Below are 24,019 nucleotides of genomic sequence, written 5' to 3'. Positions count from 1 at the left end.
TTATAGAAATTTAAATTTCATAATAGCCACTGACTTGCTTTGTCAATGCTTTTGGGGAGGAACAGGAAAGCAAGATATAACTCAAACATTCAATCTCTTGGCTTTAAACCAGCCGAATTTGCTCTATGTGCACAGGTAGTGTACCTTGCCAAATGCACATTGTGCTCTGAGCTCCAGAGCACCACCATGATGCTGAGGCCAGAGATGAGCTGCTACCTATGGGACCAAACTAGTTAAAAGTCAAATAATGCATCCATTGTGAGCGGGTGAGTCTAAAACATCATAAGACGGGGGCAGAGTGAGGATATAAAGAGGAGTGACAATGAGTCCTGTTTTACAGAAGGCATAGGAGATGCCTTGCCTGAGAAGGTAACCTTTGAATTGATATCAGAAAGAACTGAGCTGTGAGGATATGTGAGGCAAAGAATACTGTAGACACAAGAAATAACAAGTGCAAAGGCCCTGAGGCAGGAGCATACTCAGGGGTTACTCAAAGGCTGACAAGGAAGTAAGGGAAAGAGTAGAGGGGGTGAGCCGGGAGCCATTGGACATTGTGTGTGTCCCATAAGCCTTCTAGGGTGTTAGAGTTCACTCTGAGACAAACACAGTGAATGGTTTAAAGCAGAGGAGTGATATCATATCATCTGGTGTAGATTTTCGAAGAATCACTTTTGCTCTATGTGAAGCCAGTCTGGTAAGGGAAAGGCCACGTAACTATAAAAACTCTCAGATTTGCAAAAAGTCAGTGAGAATAACTGCCCTCAGATATCCTTATGAAAGACTCTATCCAGATAAAAGAAACAAGGAATTTGGCATGATCTTTAAATGGCCCCAGGGAAAGAAAAGTCTTGGGCAAATATAAACAACCTTGTATTCAAGAGGTGAAGTTGAGACATGCTTTCAATCTAGCGGCTGCAAGAGCCAAGCCATCCCAGCACAATCAAAGCCAGCTGGGACCACGGAAGATGACTCCATATCCTGTTGATGCTCTGCTTGGCACACTGTGGGTGGGAGCCAACGAGGGTGGGAGGGGTTGAGGCCCCAAGGCTGCTACCAACCCATGTGCAGAGCTGGGGCACTTCTGAGTCAGAAGAGAAAGAGAGAGAGAGGTGACTTAGGGAAGTTTCTGAGGCTTCCTCCATCAATGTTTTGTGGCCCTCCAAGGTATCACTGGAACTATTTCTGAGCATTTTCCTATTTTAAAAAGAATTGGCAGGTCTTTAAATGGGTAGTGATACCTAACACTTATTCAGCACTTGCTGTGTGCCAGGTTTGGAGCTGAATTTACCACATTCATTATCTTCTTACTAATTTAAGTCTTCACAGCAGCCCAATGTGCAAGGTGCTATTTTTAGTGTCCCCATTTTTTTTTTTAGAAGTGGGGTCTGAAGTTTACAGAGTTGCATAAGCAGCAAAAATCAGAAATCCAGACCATCAGAATCCACTCTGATGATGAAGAATAGTGCAATAGAACAATAGCTCACTGACTCTGATTGCTACTTGCAAGGGTCTGTCTGAGAAGTTGGCCAAGGAGTGGCAAAGTTTATTCTTACTTGGTTTCCCCTTAATGGATGTGGGCAGAGGTTTTACCTCACCATGACTGCTCCCCATGTGGCAGTGCAAATAAACAGCAATAAGGTATTAGACTGATGTGAGAAAATGTATCGACTGATATGCAAACCCTATTTTCAGCAAACCTGTTAAAATGAAGCATTGACTTATAGAACAGCCTTGTGAAGGGCATGATTTCATTTTAAAAAAAATGTGATTACTTTATCAAAGGATTTGCCAGAGTATTCCTTTAAATAGTGGCCTCAGTAACATACCTAGTGCATAATTTACTCTTATCCCAGGACATCATGCTTATGACAAACTCAGCAGCATGGCCACAAATCCGGACAGTCCCTGCAGGTCAGTCAGTGTAAAGGTACATTTTGGATAAAAAAATAGAAACATTTCACCTTGGCTGAAAGTTGACCCCGCTATAGTCTAGCAAGGAAACTCTGTGCACTCATTTATAAATCACTTTTTTTTCCTTTTATTTTGGTGGCAGGGTTTTACTCGGTTGCCCAGGCTGGTCTCAAGCTCCTGGGCCCAAGCCATCCTCCTTCCTCAGCCTCCTGAGCACTGGCACAAGTACAGGCACAGGCCTAGCTTTATAAAGTAACGTCACTTCCAGGACACAGAGATTTTTCCCCTAGTTATGTGGTTCATAAAAATGGCTACATGGTCTAGAGTTAAATATTCTAGAAGTGATAACTTTTGACCAAACTGGCTAGTAAAAGAAAAAGATGGGCCTGGAGGGACCCTGCTTTGTTCTTCAATCCTGGTTACACAGTTCAACCTCTCCATACTTTGGGGCCTAGGGAGAGTCCAGAAATTGGAACAGAGAAAAGGAAAGGTAGGTACCTACTTCCTGCCCCACAGAGGGAGAGTGGAAGACATGCTGTAAGGGTCCGGCAAACGTCGGAGGAAGAGACCACCAAGAGACCACGGCTCATGCAAAAGCAAAAGGGGTTTATTGAGGATCCAATCCAGCGCGCTGGGGCTCCGTGCTCACTCAAGAAGGGAGAGCAGCCCAGAGCCCCGAGCAGGGGCTGAGCACTGCTTAAGTACACTTTTGGGGGAGGGCGGGGACTTTACATACATCACAGTCTCCTTTAACAAATCATCATACACCGTGGGAAAATCAAACAACAACTCCTAAACATGATTAGTTCATTCATTGGCGGGAACAGGTCGGGCGGGAGTGATAGGTCAGTTCTAAGGGGGGAGGTACATTCAAACTGATTGGTTTAGGCCCTGCGATGTCTACGTGCAAAGTCACACAGGGTCCTAGGTTATCAAACAACCAGGCGATCAGGGGAAATATTTACTGGGCGGTTCCAAGTATTGTCTTAACAGCTACAGGAATTTTAGGTTTTGCGTGTAGCCTAGGAACTTAACAATACCTGGTCCTTTACATTTTAACTCAGGCCTTGCAGCTTAGAAACTTTACAATGCCCGGTCTTTTACACTTTAACTTCAATTTCTTTTACCCTTACATTGCATCCCAGGAACGTGAGTTTTGTGTCAATCCACGAGGGCAACACCAGTTAGGAGACAGTTTTGGGATAGGAAACACACCCAGAATTAGCAGCGAAGGGTCACTGGGGAGAACTGTGGAAGTAGAAAACTCAGACCTCTGCCCTAAAGCTGGAGTAGTGGATGGAGAGGTGAGTTCAGTAGATAACTTACAATTCCATTTCTGGAAGACTGTGTATCAGGCCATCTTCTGTTACTATAAGGAAATACTGAGGCTGGATGATGTAGAAGGAAAAGAGATTATTTAGCTCAGTTTTGGAGGATGAAAGACCAGGATCAGGAAACCCCATCTGTCTGGTTACTGGTGAGGGCCTCCTTGGCTACATCACCCATGGCAGATGGCATTGGGGTGGAGATCCCATGGCAAAACTAGAAGCTAGGGACATTCAGGGGTCACATTCACTCTTTCATAGCAATCTACTCTCCTGAGAACCAGCTCACTGTTGGAGGCCAGCATTACTGTCTTCTGAGGGCAGCACTCCCAGTAACCTAACATTTTGCATGGGGTCCCACTTTTTGAAGAGTCCAGCAGCTATCAACATCACCACATTGAGTTTCTCCATCATGAAACGTTGGAGGACACACTCAAACTAAATCCACACCATTCATTCACTTAGTTCCAGATGTGAACTGCCATCTAAATAGAGCCCAATCAGCCCACATACAGTGAGGATATGGCTTCTGTCCCAGCACAGATGACCAAGGATCCGGCAGTGGCTTCTTGAGATTTATGGTGATGAACTCTGTTTTCATATTTTCTCCTCTGGAACACTTCAATCACTTGCTCAGTGTGTGTGTGTGTGTGTGTGTGTGTGTGTGTTTTCCATGAGAAGTAGAAGGGCTGAGACTCCATCCAAGGAGAAATTGAGTTTCCCTAGGTAACTGTGAATTCTTTCTGTTCCCTGTTTTGGTCGCCACCCTGACCACCATTATTGACTTTTACTATTCATAAACATTTCCTCAAATATTTTGAAGGATTACTTAAAGCAAAATAGTACTTTTTTGTTCTGTGAATTAAGAGAGAGAGAGAGAGAGAGAGAGAGAGAGAGAGAGAGAGAGCGCATGCACAAGGGGGGAGGGGAAGAAGAAACAAGAGAATGACACCTTCCCCGCTTGATTTATTCTTCAGGCAAACTTTTCATCTCTTCAGTTGAGTTGGTGACAATGGCTTGCTACACTGGAGATCTACAGGAACCACTATAAAGAATTTATGTGCTGGACTCTGTGTTGCACACCCATAATCCCAGTGATTCAGGTGGCTGAGGCAGAGAGATTGCCGAGTTTGAGGGCTTGGCAATTTAGTCTCCTTGTCTCAGAATAAAAAATAAAATAAAATAAAATAAAAAGGGCTGGAGATGTAGCTCAGTGGTAGAGCCCATCCTGGATAAAAAAAAAAAAATGAGAGTTTTACATCTCTTAGGTGCTTCTGCAATCCAGATGGGGTCCAGTACATCCTCCTCACTTGGAAGCAATACATTAGTGGTACAAGTAGGTAATTCTGCTTATTAATTTTAGAAAAGAATCTTAATTTGAATAATTTCTCTATAGAGAAATAATATTCTATTCGGTACTAAGTGGCCATTAACTTATAACAAAGTCATACCAATTTTGTAGAAGAGAGCTATTTGTGTTTGTTGTTTTAAGTGTGAGACCATCTTTTCAACCTCCTTGCCAAGTTTATATGTTAGCTTAAAAAGTCTTTGGTCTATAAACTGGCAGAAATGTACTTTTTTCCTTTTGGTATAATTTGGGATCAGACTCAGCATTCTGCACATGCTAGGCACGTGCTCTGCTATTAAGCACCCCAGGCCAGGAGAGATTTCTTTCTTTTTTTTTTTTTTAATGAAAGAAAAAAAGAAAGAAAGAAAGTATTTCCCTAAGAATTAGATCTGCCAGTGGCAATAATTACAGTTCCTTTGAATTCACTTTGCCTCCCCCAGTCAAGGTGGCTTGTGGCTGAGTGAGCTCTTTCTACTTCTCACTGTACTTCAGCTCTGTTTATGAAGTTTGTGAGTTTATGCAAAATAGCAGCTCTGAAGCAGAGATACCCACCCAGTGGAGGAGCTGCTGTAAATCCGACTTAAACACATAAAACTTAATACACCAGAGATACCACCAGTAGTTTTTAATTATTCACATATGTTCTTTCCTGAACAGTTTGCATTATGTTCCTTTATTCATAAATCAAATGGTCCATTTAAAAGTGATTACATAGAGGAAAAATTATTTCAAGCTTTGTTTACCAGTGTTTTTACTTATGTTAATTCCCAACTCCTATGAATCAAAAGAATTATTTTCAAGTAAACTGTTCAACCCATTAGTAAATGTGATATATCTTTTGTAGAGCTTGGATCCCTCTGAAAGAAATTTCTAGAAATTTATTTCTACTCAGGAACAAAAGCTTAAGTTATTTTAACAGAGTGTGTATGTGTGTGTGTTCATGTGTGCTTTTTACCATAGAAAACATTGCAGTGAATGTTCAAATACACAATGACAGCTTCTATAGACCACTGTCTCCAGAATTTCTGAGGCAACAGAGATGCTGAGTGCCACATGAGCCACAGCTCATCAGCTTCCTGGGACAGGGCTGCAGATCTTTTAGAGAAAACAAGCTCTTGCTTTCACAGTTTTAATCTAGTCTGAAAATCTAAACTACCTGGTTCTATCACATATTGCTGTTATCTTGATAATGCTGAATTACTGACACACTTTTAATTTTATCCCTAAACGGATTCTCCAGAATCTAAAAGGAACTTCAGTGATCTCCATTTCTTATAACAAAATCCACTCAAATCTATGGATGACACAGGGAGGAGGAGGAGCAAATCAGAGTTCTTGTCAAAATGTCTAACCAGAGTGATACCTAGGTGTTAGGATGTCTGAATACGAATCTTAAGGTGAAGAGAAAGATTCACTTTGTTTTACAACTTTCAGCCTTTTTTATATTGTTATATGAGAAGTTTATTTATTTATTTATTTTTTAAAGCACAGATTTGGCAAGTTAAATCCCAGGAAAGGAGGTTGCATCACAGTGGGGGACCCTGGGGAGTTGGCAAGGTCAGACGTGAGGCTTGGGGTGGGGTAAGCAGCAGGTGGGAAAGAGGCTTCCCCTAGGGAAGCCCAGCCTTGGAGTCCAGGAATGCTGGGAATTTTCTCAAGCTTCGTGGCTGCCCTCAGGAAGTGGTTTGACCTTTGTGTGGCTGGTCAGTTTTGGAAATGAAATCCCAGCCTAGTGATTCCCCTCTTGCAAATGACTCTAAATATTTCAGTTCCAGTTTTTGTTTCTACATTCCTTCTATTGAAGAAGCATTGTCTGGTGACCCTCATGAACAAATCTCTTGGCATTTTTGTTTTTAGTTTGTAAGATACAAGCAAATTAGAGATGATAATATCATTACAACTCTCATCATTATTTTCTTTTCTAGAAGCAAGTTTTTAATATTGATCTTAATTCTTCAAAGTCTTGAATGCTTGGAATCCTAAAAATTAATTTGTGGTTTGTCTTGTAAATGATTTTCAAAAATTGTGCACAGTATATTATGCTTGGATACTTTACCATTTTTCCCCCATCATTCATTGTTTAAAAGAAGCAAGATACCCCTAAACAATTCACAGAACACAACAGATCTAAGATTCTTATGCCATTCAATACTGATGTTTTATATGAATTACCCCAAATAAATATCTTTATATGATGTGATTTTCATCACTCAGGGTAGCAACTGTACTGTGTCTCCCAATAATATCCTTATTTTCTACACCTAGGTGAGTTCCTAGTGTTCAATAAGTCATTGTTTAGGGAACTAAGATAAGCAAGAGAAAAACCTTTTAAATGTACAGGTTTTTGTTCATTTAAATGCTATTCAGCTTGGATTTATTTTATTTTTTATCTCTTTGACAACTTCCTTAGGATTTATTCAATGGAACTAAGAAATAAAAAAAAAACATTTTAACATTTAATAATAATAATATTACATTTAATTTTTAAGACTGATATCTTAACATTTAATGTTCATATTCTAACAAACATTACAATCATTGACAAATTTATGATAGGTGAGTACTAATGCACTTAATTTTCATAGAGGTAGTCAGAATAAAATTAACTTTGTTTATATGAAGCAAGTTAGAATTGAAATTCTTGCTGCTACCAGAGTTTCCAATGCTCTGTGAGGACAGCAGCTCATTTGGGGTGCAAGTAGAGCAAGAAAGAGCACACTGAGTGGGGACCAGGTATCATTATCTTTACTTGGTTTCCTGAGATGATTCAGACCTTTCTAGAAGTTTCTTTTCTTCAATTACACATCTCTCTCTCTAGAAGGTTCTTTTCTTTAATTACATGATTTAAAGAAAAATGAGCCCCAGCTCATACGTTCTTAGAGAATCTTGGCAAAACAAATTCACATTCTTGACTCTCAATTCAGCCAGCAACTGTGTAATTCTAAATTCCCATGAGGCATTTGGGTTTTTTTACTTTCTTGGATTCAGCCTATGGTCTAGAAGAGGTGGTTTCTTTATTTGATAAGTTCCCTGGCTAAAGTTTCAAAGAGACTGGCCATTATTCTCAAGGAAATGCTAGCTCTTTATCTTAAGAAAAGCTTTCATACCAAATTTTCAAAGTACTGCTTGCTCCAAAATACTGGAAATGGAAATGTGTGCTGTCAGGAAGGCTCTTCCTCTATTGGTGGAAAAGAATCTATGTGAATCATGAGAGGATCATAGAGATTTTCTATTCCACAGACCCTTCACTTTTCAGATGAGGAAACTTAGAGGTTAACTGAGATAATACTGAGTGCAGGCACTTGGGGTGAGAATGGGGTACTTGGCATTTTAGTGAATGAAATGTGATGCCTCTGACACCCTTGCCTGGCTATAAATTTTAAATCCCTGCTAATGTGGAGAGCCTGTGAGCTTGGCTGAGCGGTCCTGTTCACAAGTGTATCTTTTTACTTGAGGATTAGGAATTGTGTTCTGACTTAGCACAGGTGAGCTTTGATCTTGCCCAAGGTCAACATCAAAAAAGTGGCATCCTTTATAAAGGAGGAACAGGAAAACCCAGTATGAGATTTCACATATGTATTTATTTCCCTGATAAGCTTCACATTTCCAAGAGTTGTAGCCTTCACTTCCCATAATGATTTGATTGAGAGATCTCTCCTCCATGATTTTGTTTTTGGTGATATGGTATAAATAATGATCTGAGCCTTAATCTACCTTAGTCAATGGACACTTGACTCTGGTCTGTATTATCTACTTGCTGTTCAACGAAACTGTTGATTGATTTTTTTCAGAATGAATTTCACAGCAACCTTAAATGAAAGCTACTTAAAGGCAACAGGCTTAGATCTTTCCCATGAATCATTCTAAGCAACATTTCTGAAGCTACTTGAAAACCAAAATTTTGTAAGGTGAGCTACTCAAAAGTAATCATGGCAAGGCATTAATTTATTGTTTTGGCAAAGAAGATATACCACATGTCAGAAGTGCTCTGATACCACAGGATTCCTGAAGTCCTAGGGATTTCTGTATAAAGACCAAACTTCTAGAAATGGTTGTCAGAGACAAAAATCACAGTAATTTGAGTTTTTAGACCTAATTGGATTTTACTTGTGATTTTAGAATTGGGCAAAAACTCTTTCTACAAAGTTAAGGGATGTTCCAATGAACTGAGCAGGGAGTTTGCCTCTACAGGCAGAAAAGGGCTGGAGAAAGCAGAAATGGGGAACAAAAAGCAAATGGGTCATTTCAATGTGACTTCCTTATTGGATTTCTTGTCCTTCTTGCTCAGGTAAACTGGGCCCCTTCTGATTGGTTGCTGTCAACCCCTTGCTTTTGGAAAAATCGTCCTGTTTCAGAGTTCAATTTGATTATGTGGCAGTTAGCAGGAGGGACTCCAGACTGGCTAGATCTGGTCTGCTGGAGCCCCACCGAGGAGACCTCCCATAACTTTAACAGTTTACCTCCCCTTTCTTCATCCCTTTTCTTCTACAGTTTATTGTTTGAAATACCAGATCATGGTTGTCTCCAAGAAGAGATGTCTGTTGGAAATTTCTATTTATTCTGCTTTTAGTAATAATGGACATGTGTGTTTTCAAAAGAAATGAGCAAGAAGGGGCCAGTGTTCCGCAGACCATGTCCTTCAAAGCTCCTGTGTATTTACTTACAGACAATGGACCATGAAGTATGGCTCATACTGCCCTGGGCTGGATTCCATCCTGTCCATAGGATCATACTGCTTGGCCATCAATCCAATACCCAGAGTTTTTTTTTTTTTTCAGATGAAGAAACTGAGGCCCAAAGGTTAAAATGAAATGCCTTTAAGAGAGAAAACTGAAAAGTTTAAAATCACCAGGCAATTCCCAAGGAGGGTGACTTCTTTGTTGTGCTTTTGTTGACACCTCTGTTCTCAAGGTTAATTACATATTTGGTTAATTGGTTTAATTAGTTAATTGGTTTGCTAAGCCTGCCTTCCTGGGGGGAATTCAAATGCAAATTCACACATGGACATACCCTTTCATTGCTCCTGGCTTATAACCAAGAATCACTCTGCTTCATCTTAAGTGTTTGTTTGGGGGAATTGACTATTTCTTCTCTGACGAGATTTCTTTTTTCTTTTTTTTTTTACATTAGGATGCAAGTGGTGCAAATGCCAATTTACTGCCAATTCCAGAAAAGTCTGCTCTTTTGCAGCATGGGAGCAGATGGGAACAGCCAGCCCCTGGATGGGAAGAGATATGGCTGCAGAATTGTTGGTGAACGGTTTAGAGGAGTTCTTCTAGATGGTGTCCTCAATTCCTCCACAGTAAAAACAAGAAAAAGAGATAGAATTCAGTGTGTAATTCTGAATGCCAACATTTCCCAGATAATCCACGAGACTGAATTTGTTCTAGATTGCTGGTGGAATAAGAGGAAGCAGAGAGAAAGTTTCGAACCATAGATGGGTTTAACAAATCTAGACTGTCTAATCATTTCTAGTCCTCTCTATTTTCAATTTACTTCAAATCATATTTTTCACAGATAATTTTATCCATGTTGAACAAGTTATTGGCATATCGTGTTTGGTTCCTGGGGACCGGAGCTTGGAGAAATGCCCCGGGAGCCTTCTCTGGCACCAGCTCTAGTGGAGTGGCGTGACAGGCAGGTTGGCCTTGCCACACATGTTCACTCTCAGGATTCTGAAATATCCAGAAAGAGCATGACTTAGGTCTACAGATCATAACTAGAGAAGGAGCTTGTCCATTGTTGGAATGATGCTGTTTTATCTGGACCGTCTCTAATTGTTGGGTTTCTCATTTCAGTCTGCAGGGCTAACAAGTTTGTAACCTCCTCTAGCAGCCTTGCCCAAGATTCTTTTCTTTCCTCTTAATTAGAGAGCTTTTTGTAATCTTTAATCAAACCTTTCTTTGAACTAACTTAATTGCATCTCATTTTAGCTTCATTGACCAGTGTGGCTAATGTGATCTTCCTTCTCCCATAATATTGCTTTATGCATTTTAAAAGGAATTACAGCTCTTTTCATTTCCATCCTCTCAATTGCTGGAGTATCTCTTTTAAAAAATTGTAATCCTTTTTAAATGACAGAAGCCATGTAACGTTAGGACTGAGTCAGTCTCCAAACTGCTTCTTACAAATCATACTCCAAGTGATATTCTCCTTTAGATTTGAGGTTTGAAAACCAAACATGAGACCAGCATCCTATAACCAGCTCGGAAGTTGGTGGCGGAAGTTCTCATGCTTTATGCCTAGCATTGGAATTCTTGTTCATACATCCCGATGCCAGAGGCCATTTCCTCTTTTGGGGGAGGAGGTTTGGGGAGAAAGGCGGGTGGCAACAGTGTCTCACTGGTGACTCATGTTCCTGTGTCTGTGAGCATGAGGGCAATGGCAGAGTTCTCCAGAACAGTGTCCTCTGAACAGTGGGGTAAGTTGTAGGGTCTGGTTAGGGCTACTTGTTATGGCAAGGTGTTCACATGGCTTCTTAGCCTTAGTGAGGAAACAGGAAATGAGATAGGGACTGAGCAGGCAATCAGGGAAAAGAAAAAAAGGGGAAAAACAGAGTGGAGGCAGAGAAAGAAATGAGATCTATGGAAATAACTCTGGGATAAATTTGAAGCATATGGACTGGCATTTAAAAAGCCATTCTTGCGGTTATTCCCACCTTTGTGTTGATGGAGAGGAAATGGGTTGGTGTCCAACTCAAAACCTCTCCCTGTTCACTCATGGCCCACACTTGCCTGTGTGATGGATATTAATCACCTGCTGACTGTTCTGGCATCTGGGCAATGTTATCTCCTAGGCTTGGTGCAATAGCATGGGTGGAGCAGAAGAGGAGGAGGGAAAAGAGGAAGGTAGAGAGTCCCAGAGAAGGGACAGTGGGCTCTGGGGTGCATCCCCTTCAGGGAAATCAGTAGCCAGGTGAGTCAGCAGAAATCAGCCTACAGTCCAAGTTGATGGGGTGTTGAGGGAAGGTGGCCCTGGGCAGCTGGAGCAGGCTATGATGGTGGAGGAGCTCGCTGGGGTCACAGGTGCAAGGCAGTTCTATGGCTCCATTTTCTTTGGGCTGCACTTCATTGACCCAAGCAGCTAGGTGAACAGGGTTTCATGAAAATTAGAAAATATTCCCACATTTTTTTTTTTAACTTGTAACATGACTAACATCAGTTTCACTATTGTAAGTTCTTTGTAAGTTAATCACCTTTTCTAATAAGGGGATTTTTGTTTTCAGCCGTTATCAGTATTAATGTACTCTGTTACTGACAACTATAAATTAACTTTAAATATTTACCTTGGAAGCCAGTGAAGTCAGAGATTAAGACCGAAACTGAGATCACACATGCTCCTGGTTTCACCATCTGCAGAAATATCAAGTGAAATAATAGTAATGTTAATTTAATCTGGCGACCAGGTTACTTCTAACACCTTCCATTTTTCTCACCTTATCAGTGTGCCCAGCTCCCTGCTTGGTGCGGGAGATACTAACACTATTGCTACAGCCACGATGTCCCACCTCAGTCATGCTTGCTGTGCACCCAGCGCTGTCCTAAGTGCTGTGCGTGTACATCATTGAATCCTTCACCCTGCAAGCTGCCTCATGTTTTGTTATTTAGTTTTTATAAATGAGTAAATCAAGACACAGAAATGTGAAAGTAGCCCAAGGTGTCCCCCTCACTCACCCCCTTCTGGTATGGGGGTGCCTGTTCCCCAGCTGCTGCAGCTCTCGAGTGGCTTACCTTTGTGTGACTCTTTGCTTGGACATGTCTGGACAGAAACTCCAAGGCTCGCTCCACCCCAGCCCACCACACAGGCAGGGGCTGGCCAGTGACTAACAGACAAGGAGCCGGGAAGACTCAGCCTCCAGCCTCAAGGCCATTTGACTGATGGTGCAAGGTCCCTTCCACCCCCCCACCCCCCCACGGTGGACTAGGCCACAACTGGCCTTTCCTGTAGACCACATCCTGCCTCCCTCCGTCGTTGTCCTTGTCTCCCTTCTCTCACTTCTTGTTAGGTTTAGCCCTCCACCAGCACTGGCTTCATGAATGAAGGTTCGAAACGTGAGAAATCTCTAGGGAGTTTTGATTTAAAGAGACAAGACTTTAATTACCTTTAAACCAGCTTCAGGACGGCTCCTCTTAGCTCCAGCCTCCAGCCACCTATGATGGTAGCGAGGTTTACTGAAGAGGTCAGCTAGAGAGAGAACATGCCAGGGAGTGGACTTTTATTGGGGAACCAAAAATTCTGGGGAAAATCCCATCCAATGAAGATTAAGGGGGGCAGCATCCCAAGGTCAGGGGCGATGATTGGGTCTTCGGGGTAGTGGCCAGACACGCCTCCACACAGACAAGCCCTCGGACCTGAGAAGGGTGGGGAAAGCTCTGAACACAAGATGTGCCTAAGCGCCTCTCGCCCAGCCAGGGAGGTAACTCAAATCACGTGCGAGGATGGCCTCCCACAGTTAGGGGTTAAATTATTTATCCCTCAAATTCATATGTTGAAGCCCTAACCCCCAATGTCTCAAATCGAGACTGTAGTTGAAAAGGTAGTTAAGTTAAATCGAGGCTGTTAGGGTGGCGGAATCCAATCTGACTGCAGAAGAGGGGACCAGGACTCACAGAGAGCCCTCGGGGCACTGGTGCAGAAGGAAGGACCACATGAGAATTCAGCTGCAAAGTGCCATCTGCCTTCTGCTAGGAACTTGACCAAAGACAAAGGATCTGAGGCACAGGTGTTTGGACTGTATTCCAGATGTGGCAGCCTTTTGTGGATTATTTCATGACTTTGTTAATTAAAAGTTAATACCCAGGCTAAGGGCTTCTGAGGAAGGACAGTGTTCTGTTGCTGGCCCAGGCTTTAGAGTCGGGGAGGGGGTCCCCAAGATTCATTTGAAAATGAGTCTTTCTTTTTTCCAGTTACTGAGTCTTCTACATCGTATAGAAGTCTAAGTTAAAAGAAGTTCCAATGAATACATAAATTCATTTGTTTCTGATTAAAACCAGAAAGAAATTTAGACATGACAAAAATAATTTCGGTCAATTAACATAAACATCTTTTTTATCCTTGATCTTTTCTCCTACCCATGGCTGTGTATATAGCAGAGAAGCAGAGGGACCATGTAGGTTAGAAAACACACCAGACGAGGCATTGAGGACCCAGAGTCAAGTTCTGGTTGAACCAGTTGTGTGGTTTTAGACCCTTTGATAGACTTGGCTTCAGATTCTGTTTTAACAAACACTACCTCTGACAAAAAGAAAACAAGAAAAAGTGTTCCAAAGCTCTGCAAGCCCCGTGTCCATCTAAGGTTCTGATAGTGTCAACAAACCTGGGTCTCTCAAGGGTGTTGTTCCCGATTCTTGGATGGTTCAATCAGAAGTCTCCCTTCTTCCCAATTTGCAGTGGATCCCAGCCCACTCCTATGCACTGGTTTTCATTTGTGAACTTCAACTCCCTTTACCTGTCTGTCCTCAATTCCCCCAACTGACTCTGCGTGTCAAATAAACCTCTCCAAATAGACTTGGAGTCCGACTCGGCTGGAGTTATTGAAAACCCATTATGTCCTGTTTACTTATTCTGCAATCAGAGCTTGCACATTTCTGATACACTAATGGGAAAGTTTTGGCCAAAGAGAAGTCGATTGTTCTGGCTCTGTCCTGTCCCGTGATATCCAAGATTCATCTGTGGAACACATCTGAAATCTTTTGTCTTCTAATAGCTACCATGGTTAATCCTGAGAAAGGGTGGGGGGGGGATGCGTGCAAGCGTGTGTGTTGGGAAGGGTAGGTGTTGATTTTTTTAGCTTAGGACACTTAATTCTGTGTTTTTGAAGAACTCTCAAAATCTCAAAAGTACACCTTCTAGCTTGTAGTTTATTTTCTTAAGGCTTTGCTGACAGTGAACTGACCAAGAGACTATGAAATCCCTGAAATACTGCAGGAAAGAACAATTTTTCTGCATTTGCCTGGCAGAGTGAGTTCCTTAGGCAACTCTAAGATCCTAAGCAGCTTGAGACATGACTCGTGAAAATGTATGGAAAGGTGAGGTCAATGGAAAAGATGCACTGATGTCTTTCAAAGCACAATGAGTCTGGAGATAATAGTGTTTTTGAAAGAAGGGACCTTGTGCCAGAGATCAGTGACTTGTTAAAGGTAATCCCCTTGCCTCATTTATTTTTGTACTGCTGCAGTATTCAGCCATGCCTGGCACACAGTAGGTTGTGAATAAGTAATGGACTGAGTAGTGAAATGTGGCTCTAAGGCTCCAATTCGGGTTCATGATCTGGCCAACAGAGCAGATTAATCCTGCATCTTACAACTGGTGGTATGTCCTTTGTCTCCTCAACAAAGTTTATGAGCCCTAGAGGACACCATGCTGCATGTCTTATTTGTAAATAGCACCTAGACAGTTCCGGGCACATAATTACACATTGATAAATTGTTGTTGAGTGAATGAATGTATAAATGAATGAGTGCAGAGGATGTAAACTATCACCTGATTGTATAAATATTAATGGAGAAAGCAATATGTGCTCTCAATGGTTGGACCCCATGAAAGAACCAGATTCTGGGCTAGGAATGGAGCTCAGTGGTAGAGCACTTGCCTAGCATCTGCAAAGCCCTGGGTTTGATCCCTAGAAAACACACACACACACACACACACACAGAGAGACAGAGAGAGAGATGTGCACAAGCAAACCAGATCCTGTTTTTGAGGAATTTATAAACTTCTTGGGGAAAAGCAGCCCAATGCTGACATTCCATCTGTCCTTTGCTGTGTCCTCTAAAGGAGCTTGATCCCTTGACTCCACAGTCAATAGGATAAGAATTTGCTCTGTCTCCTAGAAATTTCACTGCTTCTTGAGTGTTGAAAATGGATTCACAGATATGATTTCGCATTTATGATGCTCTAGACAGGTCAAACTAATCCACAGTCAGAAATCAGAATGGTAGTTGCCTTCTTGGGTAGAATATATCAGAAAAGAGTCACTGGGGGACTTTCTAGGGGGATAAGCGTTCTTCAACTTGACTTGGGTGGTGATTAACACAGGTGTAGACCATCATTAAATCCTACTGACTCATAAAGATCAGTGTGTTTCATGACATGTAAATTATGCTTCCATTAATTGACTAGAGGACAATGCTTGCAATGAGCATGGTAAAGCCTATTTCTACCCAAACACACTCGCTCCCTTTCTTTCTGGATCTCCAGTGACCTGATCCCAATCCCAGTGGTCTCCCTTTATGCTGGTACCAACCAGAGGAAACACATGTTCTTAAACTAGTTTGAGTCACCAAAGTGGGCAGAAGAAATGTTACCTCTAAAAAAGATTTGTGAAATTGCACCTCGCTTGAAGTTCTGGACTGTAATCTCTCAGGAGTCGGAGGCCCAGATGAATCGAGGTGTGCTTCTGAAGGCCACGCGGCCCACCAATAGCAGAGCTGGACCTGAAACTCAGATCAGCTCCCCAGCCAGCTCCCAATCGCCAGCTACCTTCCTTTTCATCTGCATGTGGAGCATGAAGGAGTCCTTCCCTGGACGCACTTGGCCTCTGATCCTTGACCTATATCGTGTGTTACATGCGTGAGCAGCTATTCACTGTCTCCGTGACTCAGTGTCCACATCTGAAAAATGCTATGGTATTTACCTGTAATGAGACTACTGACGCCTGTCAACACTAGGTGATTAGTAACTGTCAGCCACTCTCCCTTCCGGCCCTCTTCATTGCTAATTCTCCTGTCAAGCCTCCTCCTTCCCATTCTTTTCATTACTAATTCTCTGTACTTCCTCCCTATACTCAGGCCCTTGGCATGTTAATTCACAAGGCTACACTACAATGAATTAGTTCTTTAAATAAATATTGCTCTTTGTGAGAATTAATAACCCTGTTTAAGTAGGGTTTTTAAAATTCCTAAACCTCTTTCTCTGTACCCAGAAGACTCTTTATCCAATAAGGAAATAAATCTCATCAAAAGGACAAACTACAGTGTAGTGCAAAGAAACCAGATACTATTTTTTCCTGAAATAATTGGAAAGGTAAAAATACTTCAATGTCTTATAGATTTTCCATCATTTTTAGCAAATCCTTTTCATTCACTGCGCCTACTTTAAAATCCCTCAAAATAAAATGGGGGGCTGGGGATGTGGCTCAAGAGGTAGCGCGCTCGCCTGGCATGCGTGTGGCCCAGGTTCGATCCTCAGCACCACTTACAAACAAAGATGTTGTGTCCGCCGAAAACTAAAAAAATAAATAAATATTAAAAAAATAAATAAAATGGGTGTTTCTCTTGAAAAGTTGAGAATGCTTTGAAGAAAGGATTGTTAGTTTATCGGCATACCTTTTAGGAAAATTTTGAGGTCCTACCATCAAAACTGTCATCTGGTCCCTCTGATGACCTTGAGGGCATTCCATTATTTCCATTATTGAGCATGTTATTTAAATGGGTCAAATGTAGGGACCCCTGCTGCCTGGACCAGGGGTGCATTTATTTTGGTGACTTGCCCCACCAGAAGCCCCTTCTTTTTTTGCTATGTTCATGCTTCTGTCCTCACTGATTGTAGCTCAGACAACAGTTCCTGAGAGGGTTGACCAGGCAACTATAAGTATTCATGATCAAAAAAGAAAAAGAAAGAAAATAAAAGTTTGAAAACAAACCCGAATAGAAGGTTGCATAGACTTCTCAGGAAAAGCAAGCAGAAGAAGAGCGCGATCAACAGGTCTCCTGTCCTTGCCACCCACCATACAAGGTCTGGGCCTTGCCGTGAAGCTCTCAGTCATAATGCAAAGCCTGGGAGTACTATGCCTGAAGTGTGACGTCTCCAGCATCCTCACAGTGCTCCTGGCAGCCACAGATCAGGCCCACAGGGATCTAATTTCAAGCATAAAGCATTCCTGCAGCCGCTCCAATGGCTGCCGCCTCCTATTTCACTGTAGAGCCAATAGTCTCTGAGAAAGCTCATACTGCACACAGGAATACACAAAATAAACACACGCATCCAATCCCCACTGAAGTCAGGCCAAGCTGAGAAACAAACTCCGACCTTTCTCGCTTTGACAGGACTGAACTTGACTGAGACACTTGACCGTTTCCTTGGAAATATCAAACATCGAAACTCCATTCTTTCTGGGCTCATCTTTCAAATGGTGTGCCTCCAGGAAGGACCTCTGGACTTCTGCTCATCATACGGTTCTGCTTGAAAAAGTCACATCCTGCAGATTTTAGCTGAGGGCCTCAGTTAAATCTTTAGCGCAAACTATTCTTGTGAGTCACATGGGAAGAGAATTTGGCTCCAGGGCTCTGTTTTTCCAGGAAGACCCAATAATTGTTGGACTATGCATAGTACAAATTGAGTCTGAAGTTGAAATTAGCACTGAGATGAGCTTTAGAAATTATGGATGCAATATAATTTTATATATTTGCTGTATTGCACATAGCAAGGAAATGGTATTTGGCAAGGAGTTCAGGTCACAGAGCCACGTCATGGCAAGCTAGGGTCTCAAAACTTAAACTTCCATTTCCCAGTTTTGTGTCTTTCCATAGACTCCAGATTTTGTATTTTCAACAATTGTGCCTTTTAATCAGATCATGCTTCCCCCAAAGCAAATCTTGGTCAAGTTTCCTAGAAGCCCATATGACTACCATAACTTATGTTCAATAAGGTAGGAACAGTGTCTGAAGCAAACTAACTACTCCCCCCTCCCACAGCTCCCTCCTAAGTCCAGTCCTCCTTCTGATCTTTTCTCTGATTTTTCTTTTCCAGAGCACAGAGGCAGGGATGCAGGGCAAGGCCAATGACAGAGGAGGCACTAGTTGTTACAGCTTTCTCCCAGAGAAGGTGACTAAGCAGCAAGGACAGTTGATCCATCCTAATTCTCTTCTAAGGGAATTAAGATAGATCAAGAATATTCATTGATTTAGTTCTCAATTATATCCTTTAGATCAAAAAGCAGAGTAGTTGGACAAAAACCTCTTTCTGTTGAGTTTTATCACAAAACTTTGGCTTTGATGACTAGCAAAAAAAAAGTGCTCTTAGTTTTATTACAGAAGCTTTGCAAAACTTAAAGTATAGAGTTCTGCAAATTGTGTGGTGAATCCAAAAAATAATGGCAACTTCTGGCTTGCCGTGGTATTATATTTAGCTCCAATAGCTGTCATAAGTAGCTAAATAATGCAGAAATGGAGCCTAAATTTAAGAAGTGGTGTGTGTAGAGTAAGGAGAACCCTAGCCAGAGTTGAAGACCAACAAGGCAAGATACACTCTGTAACAAGAGACTACGATGTCTATGTGTCCTGAAAGTGCTTTCTTTTTTAACATTCCAGGAACCTGACTTTGGAGGCTTCTTCTCCTAAAACTTTAGTTTGCATCTCAGGAAGAATGAGAGATTTTCTTCCCAAACATTTGCTTAACTATCAAATAGACTGAAATCAAAACACAGGGGTTGGTGTGGGAGCAGGGAGTACACTTAGGAAAATTCTTGCATGATAGAATTATCTTAAATAATGAACAAGGAGCCACTGTCTGTAGAGCTCTTTTGGAACCACAACAATATACTGAGCTGTATGTGTTAATAATGAAACTGACAGAAATAAAGATGGGGCTTGGCCCTGCTTCATCCACCAACTGGGAAATAAAATCACGAACATGCTTTTAAAGGGGTGGCTGGTTTCCATCAGGTAGAAGTCCAGATTTAAAAATAGGAAACCAAACTTTGAAATATATATCAGAGATTCTTCAATAAATTTCACATTTTGCAAACTGTACAGGCAAATCTTGATATTGGCAAATGTGCTCAGTTTTCAACTCATTTTCCCTTGTAAAATATTGGCAAATTCCAAATTAAAGATTATGCTGCTGGATTTTACTAGCAAAAATAAAAGAAGCCCCCCTTGTGGCCAGTTCAAAAAATGCAAACTGTATTGCATGTTCAAAATCTTAGGGTTTTAACTAGATTAACATTTGAAGCCTCCAAACCAGTTTCTACCAACATTCTACAATTTTTAAAACCAATGTTTTAGCATCTTCTCTGAAAGAACTGAAAGCCTAAGAAAAAACAGATTAATTGTAAGATATAATGCTAATATGCCAAATAACAATCACATGGTATAGGTTTTATAACTGTCCCTTCCTGTGGGACAGGAAATTAGATGTCACACCAAGTGATGATCAGTAAGCAGCCTGGTTCATTGAGGCCATAACTCACTTTGCCAGTTTGGAAGGCAGTGATGTCCTGCATTTGGAGCACAGGGGTCTGGGATCAAACTGGGTTGGATTTTCACAAATCAATCATTTTCCCCCTTGCAACCTGCATTTATTTTGGATTTAAGAAATGGATGTTGGGCCAATTTCTCCTTCTTCACTGGGCTTCCGAGAAACTTGGTCTGGCTTCCTCTTGGAGCTGCCTTCTGTAGGGCTTGGTTTAGCCAAGCAACTTTTACTTTCCTAAAGATCTTTTCTTTGTGGATTTAATTTATTATTTTTTTAAACAAAGCCATTAAGATTTTCAGGAAGTTGTAAAAAATGGCCAGAGAGGTCCCATGTACCCTTTATCCATCATTTTTCAATGGTCACATTTTCTGGAACCACAGGAAACTGAAGTTGGTACAACTCATAGAGCTGTCGGTAGCTTCACCAGCTTTACAAACATCTGTGTGTGTTAAGTTCTGTGCAATATTATCACATGATGTGATCATGACTGCAGTCAGGCCACACGATTGTGCCTTTACTTCAAGACTTTGCTAGCTGCAGCTCTATATCCACACTACTTTCTACCTGCCTACCCTGACCCAGGGGCACTCACTAATCTTTTCATCTCTATGATCTTGTTTTTGTGAAAATATTGTATAAATGGAATAATAACTTTCTGAAATGGACTATTTTTTTTTAACTCAGCAGAATTTCCCTGAGATCTATCCAAGTTGTTGTGTATCTCAATAGTTCATTCTGTTTTATGGCTGAGCTACAGTTCATGGTATGGATTTTCCACAGTTTATTTAACCTTTCACCACTGAAAGACATGTGGGTTGCTTCCAGAGGTTAACCAGCTGTGATGAATAAGAGCTTCTGTGAATATTCTTGTACAGGTTTTTGCTAAATTACAAAATGCTAATGAAAGAAATCAAAGAAGACATAATAACCTTCTTCTTCTATTTTTTTTTTTAAGGAGAACCATTTCAGTTTCTTCAGACGTGAATCACATTACTTCTTTGGTGGCTCTTTATGGGAGTCTCCTCTTGACAGAAGTCTTCCTGGATTCTGATTTTACATTTTTCCCCTCTCGTTACATGGCAAGATACATTATCATTTACTGGTGTGGTTTAAATCTTTATATATGGAGCAGTCGTGTTTAGTTTTCTTCCTTGCCATTGTCCCCATCCCTAATATGCAGTTTTAGGATCAGTGGTCTTCTAAGAACTGGGTGTGTTCTTGACCAGCACATACCAATATGATAGCTGCTAGCCACATATGGTCAATGAGCCTGCAGCACTCCTGAGATGTGTTGTAAAGGCAATATAAACAAAAGGTTGAGGTCTTATTATTTTAAAAAAAAAAAGAATGTAATGAAAGGAGGAATGTAAAATATTTCAATATATTTTTTATATTGATTACATGTTGAAATGATTACACTTTGGATATACTGAGTGAAATAAAACATTATTAAAATTAAAATTAGTCTTATCCATTTATTGTTTTCTTTAATGTAACTAATAGAAAATATAAAATTAGGTATGCGGCTAATACTTTTCTATGAGATGGCGAGGAAATAAAAGTCCAAGGCAGCCAAATAACCTGCCCAAGTCACACTGTAAACCTTTTCTGCAATGTGGTCTGTCTGTGATTGTTTCTGTTCCAATGATTGGTTATGGGTCAATGTCATTGTCTTAGTCCAAATTTTGTGCTACTATTACAGAATACCTGAGACTGGGGAATTCATAAAGCACAGAAATTCACTCTCTCACAGTTCTGGAGTCTGGAAAATCCAAGATCAAGGTGCTAGCAGTGTAGGGCCTAGTTTCTCTGATTCTGAGATTGCTCTTTGAATGCCGTGGCCTTTGGGGACATGTGTGCATGTGGGAACACCATGTTCTTCTATGGCAGAAGAGAACAATAACCCTTCTACAAATGCTTTTAATAGTAACATTAATCTATTATAAAATGGATCCGAGTGTGGTTCTGCTGTCGTGACCCAAACACTCCTATCAGGCCCTACATCTCAACACTGTTGTGCTGAGGGTTATGTTTCACACGAGTTCTGACAGGACAAAGACATGTGAGCAGTCATGAGTTTATGCTAAAGCTATGAGGCCAGGAAGACACCCAAATACTTTGGGATGACAAGCTCCACTTCAGGGTGCCAGGGACACTTGTCATTTGGGTTCCTTGGGTGCCATTGTCCGCTGGCGACTTTGAGGACAACTTGCTTTGGTCTTTGTGCCCCATAAGCTCCTCCTGGAGCAGATGTACTGTAACTGCCCATCACCTTCCACTTCTCCAGTATCTGTTGTCTGTCCTCAAGGCAGTACTAGAAACTGCTTTTAAACCCACTTCAGAATTCATGTTATGTCCTAAACACATGCAGCTAAAAATGGCTGCTCTTTATTTAGCATCAGGCTAAATAGTATACCATGAGTGATTTCACTTAGTCTCACAACTACCCCATGAGGTCAATGTTCACTTGGCTCCATTTCATAAATGAGGAAACTGAGGCTTAGAGAATCTACACAAATTGCCTGAGATACCCAAGCAAGAAGTGTGCAAGCCAGAATTGTAGTCTTTACCATCTGACTTTTGAATTCCTACTCCTGGCCACAATTATGTATTGGTGGGTGAATTGCTTATTGAGTTCTCTGTTTACAATAGAAATGTCATTCATAAATTTAATACTATACTCTAAAATATCTCTGCAGAACCCACAAAGCATGATTGCTTACAAGCTGCAGTAGAATATGCTTAGGGATTCTGGAGTTTTCTTTCATTCAATTTGGGATATATTCTTTTCAGGGGAAATTGTCTGTGCCCGTATCTTTCTAGAATAGCAGCAAAGGGTTTTGTGCATGACTTCTAAGTTCTAAAGTTTCTTCAATGTTATGTAATTGACAGGCTTAATTGAAGCCATTTGTATGTGTGGATGACTGGTGTTGATGATTCACCATTGGTGCAGATGTCATGGACATCCTAGCTACATCCTGCATGATCAAATATTAAAGCCGAAGGAGACTAGTTTTCTATTGCAGTGTTCAGCAAGTGTTTTCCATAAAGCTAAACTTTTGCAACTGCTCAATTGTAGAATGAAAGCAGCCGTAGACAATTGGTGAATGAACAGGCATGGTTATGTTCCAATAAAATCTTTTTTTGGGGGGAGGGGTACTGGGGATTTAACCAGGGGCTCTTTACTACTGAGCTACATCCCCAGTTTTTTATAATTTTAAATTTTTGAGACAGGGTCTCACTAAGTTACTTAGGGCCTCACTAAACTGCTGAGGCTATCTTTGAAATTGCAATCCTCCTTCCTCAGTCTCCCAATTTGCTGGGATTACAGGTGTGTCCCATTTCACCCAGCTAATAAAAATTTATTTACAAAAACACAGGGCTATAGTTTGTTGGCCTCTCTTCTAGCACTTCTATAGTTAAAGGAAGAGGACGCGATGCATCAGCTTGTTCAATTTAAACCAGGAGCTTGTTGTAGAACAAGGTTTAGAAATCAGACCTCCTGGGCTGGGGCTGGGGCTCAGTGGTAGAACGCTTGCCTTCTATGTGGGAGTCCCTGGGTTTGATTCTTAGTACCACATATAAATAAATAAAATAAAAAAAAAAAAGAAAGAAATCAGACCTCCTTACTATTAGCATGTCCCCTGCTGTGTGATATTAATTCACATTGAATTTCCTTCCCCCACCTCTTTTTAAAAATTATAAAAATTTCAAACATTCAAAAAGACATAAAGGTAGTATGAAAATCATCTGCACATATCCATCACAGTGCCTAAGGGGGGGGGGAAACTACAAATAGGATTGAACTTTGTGTGCACCCTTCCTAGTTACTGCCTCCACTTCCCCAGGTCAACTTTTCCCTGATTCTGACATTGGTCTTCATCCTTTACAGCACATATTCAGCTCTTAAAGCAATGAGCAACATTGTTTTATGTATACTGGAATATGCAAATGGTATCATATTATACGTACCCTTCATCCCTCTTTCACAATAAAAAATAACATCTTTTTTCCTAATTGTAAAAAATCAGAGCCCTAAATTACCATTAGCCAGAAGATGGATAGATAACATTAGGAAAATGACCCATTTCCCTCCTCAAATTCCTGAATAAAATGGATTATTTATTTAAAGAGAATTGGTAGCAAGATATGCATAGAATATATTTTGAAACAAGGCTACTTGAAAGATGCAGTCTAGATGTGCAGCTGTGTGACCTTGGGCAACTTATAGAACCTCTCT

General features: G+C 41.0%; 1 long non-coding RNA gene across 2 annotated transcripts in view; it reads right to left on the bottom strand.

Moving 5' to 3' along the window:
* Nucleotides 1-7,161: 7,161 nt before the first annotated feature.
* Nucleotides 7,162-24,019, bottom strand: part of LOC131424625 (uncharacterized) — an 82,861-nt gene continuing 66,003 nt past the window's right edge. Inside the window, exons 4-6 of one of the 2 annotated variants that reach the window (XR_009227967.1) lie at nt 12,686-12,768; nt 11,870-11,936; nt 7,162-11,667 (exon numbers count right to left, since the gene is read on the bottom strand). This is a non-coding gene — a long non-coding RNA (uncharacterized LOC131424625). The remainder of the gene's footprint in view (nt 11,668-11,869; nt 11,937-12,685; nt 12,769-24,019) is intronic. The other variant, XR_009227968.1, reaches the window with a different exon arrangement.

This window comes from Marmota monax, unplaced genomic scaffold, assembly GCF_021218885.2.
Source record: "Marmota monax isolate L192 unplaced genomic scaffold, Marmota_monax_Labrador192_F-V1.1 WCK01_AAM20220418_F8-fsc00037, whole genome shotgun sequence".
In the NCBI taxonomy this organism is placed as follows: Eukaryota; Metazoa; Chordata; class Mammalia; order Rodentia; family Sciuridae; genus Marmota; species Marmota monax.
The sequence above is the reverse complement of the archived record's forward strand: the minus strand, read 5'-3'. Positions and strand labels throughout refer to the sequence as shown.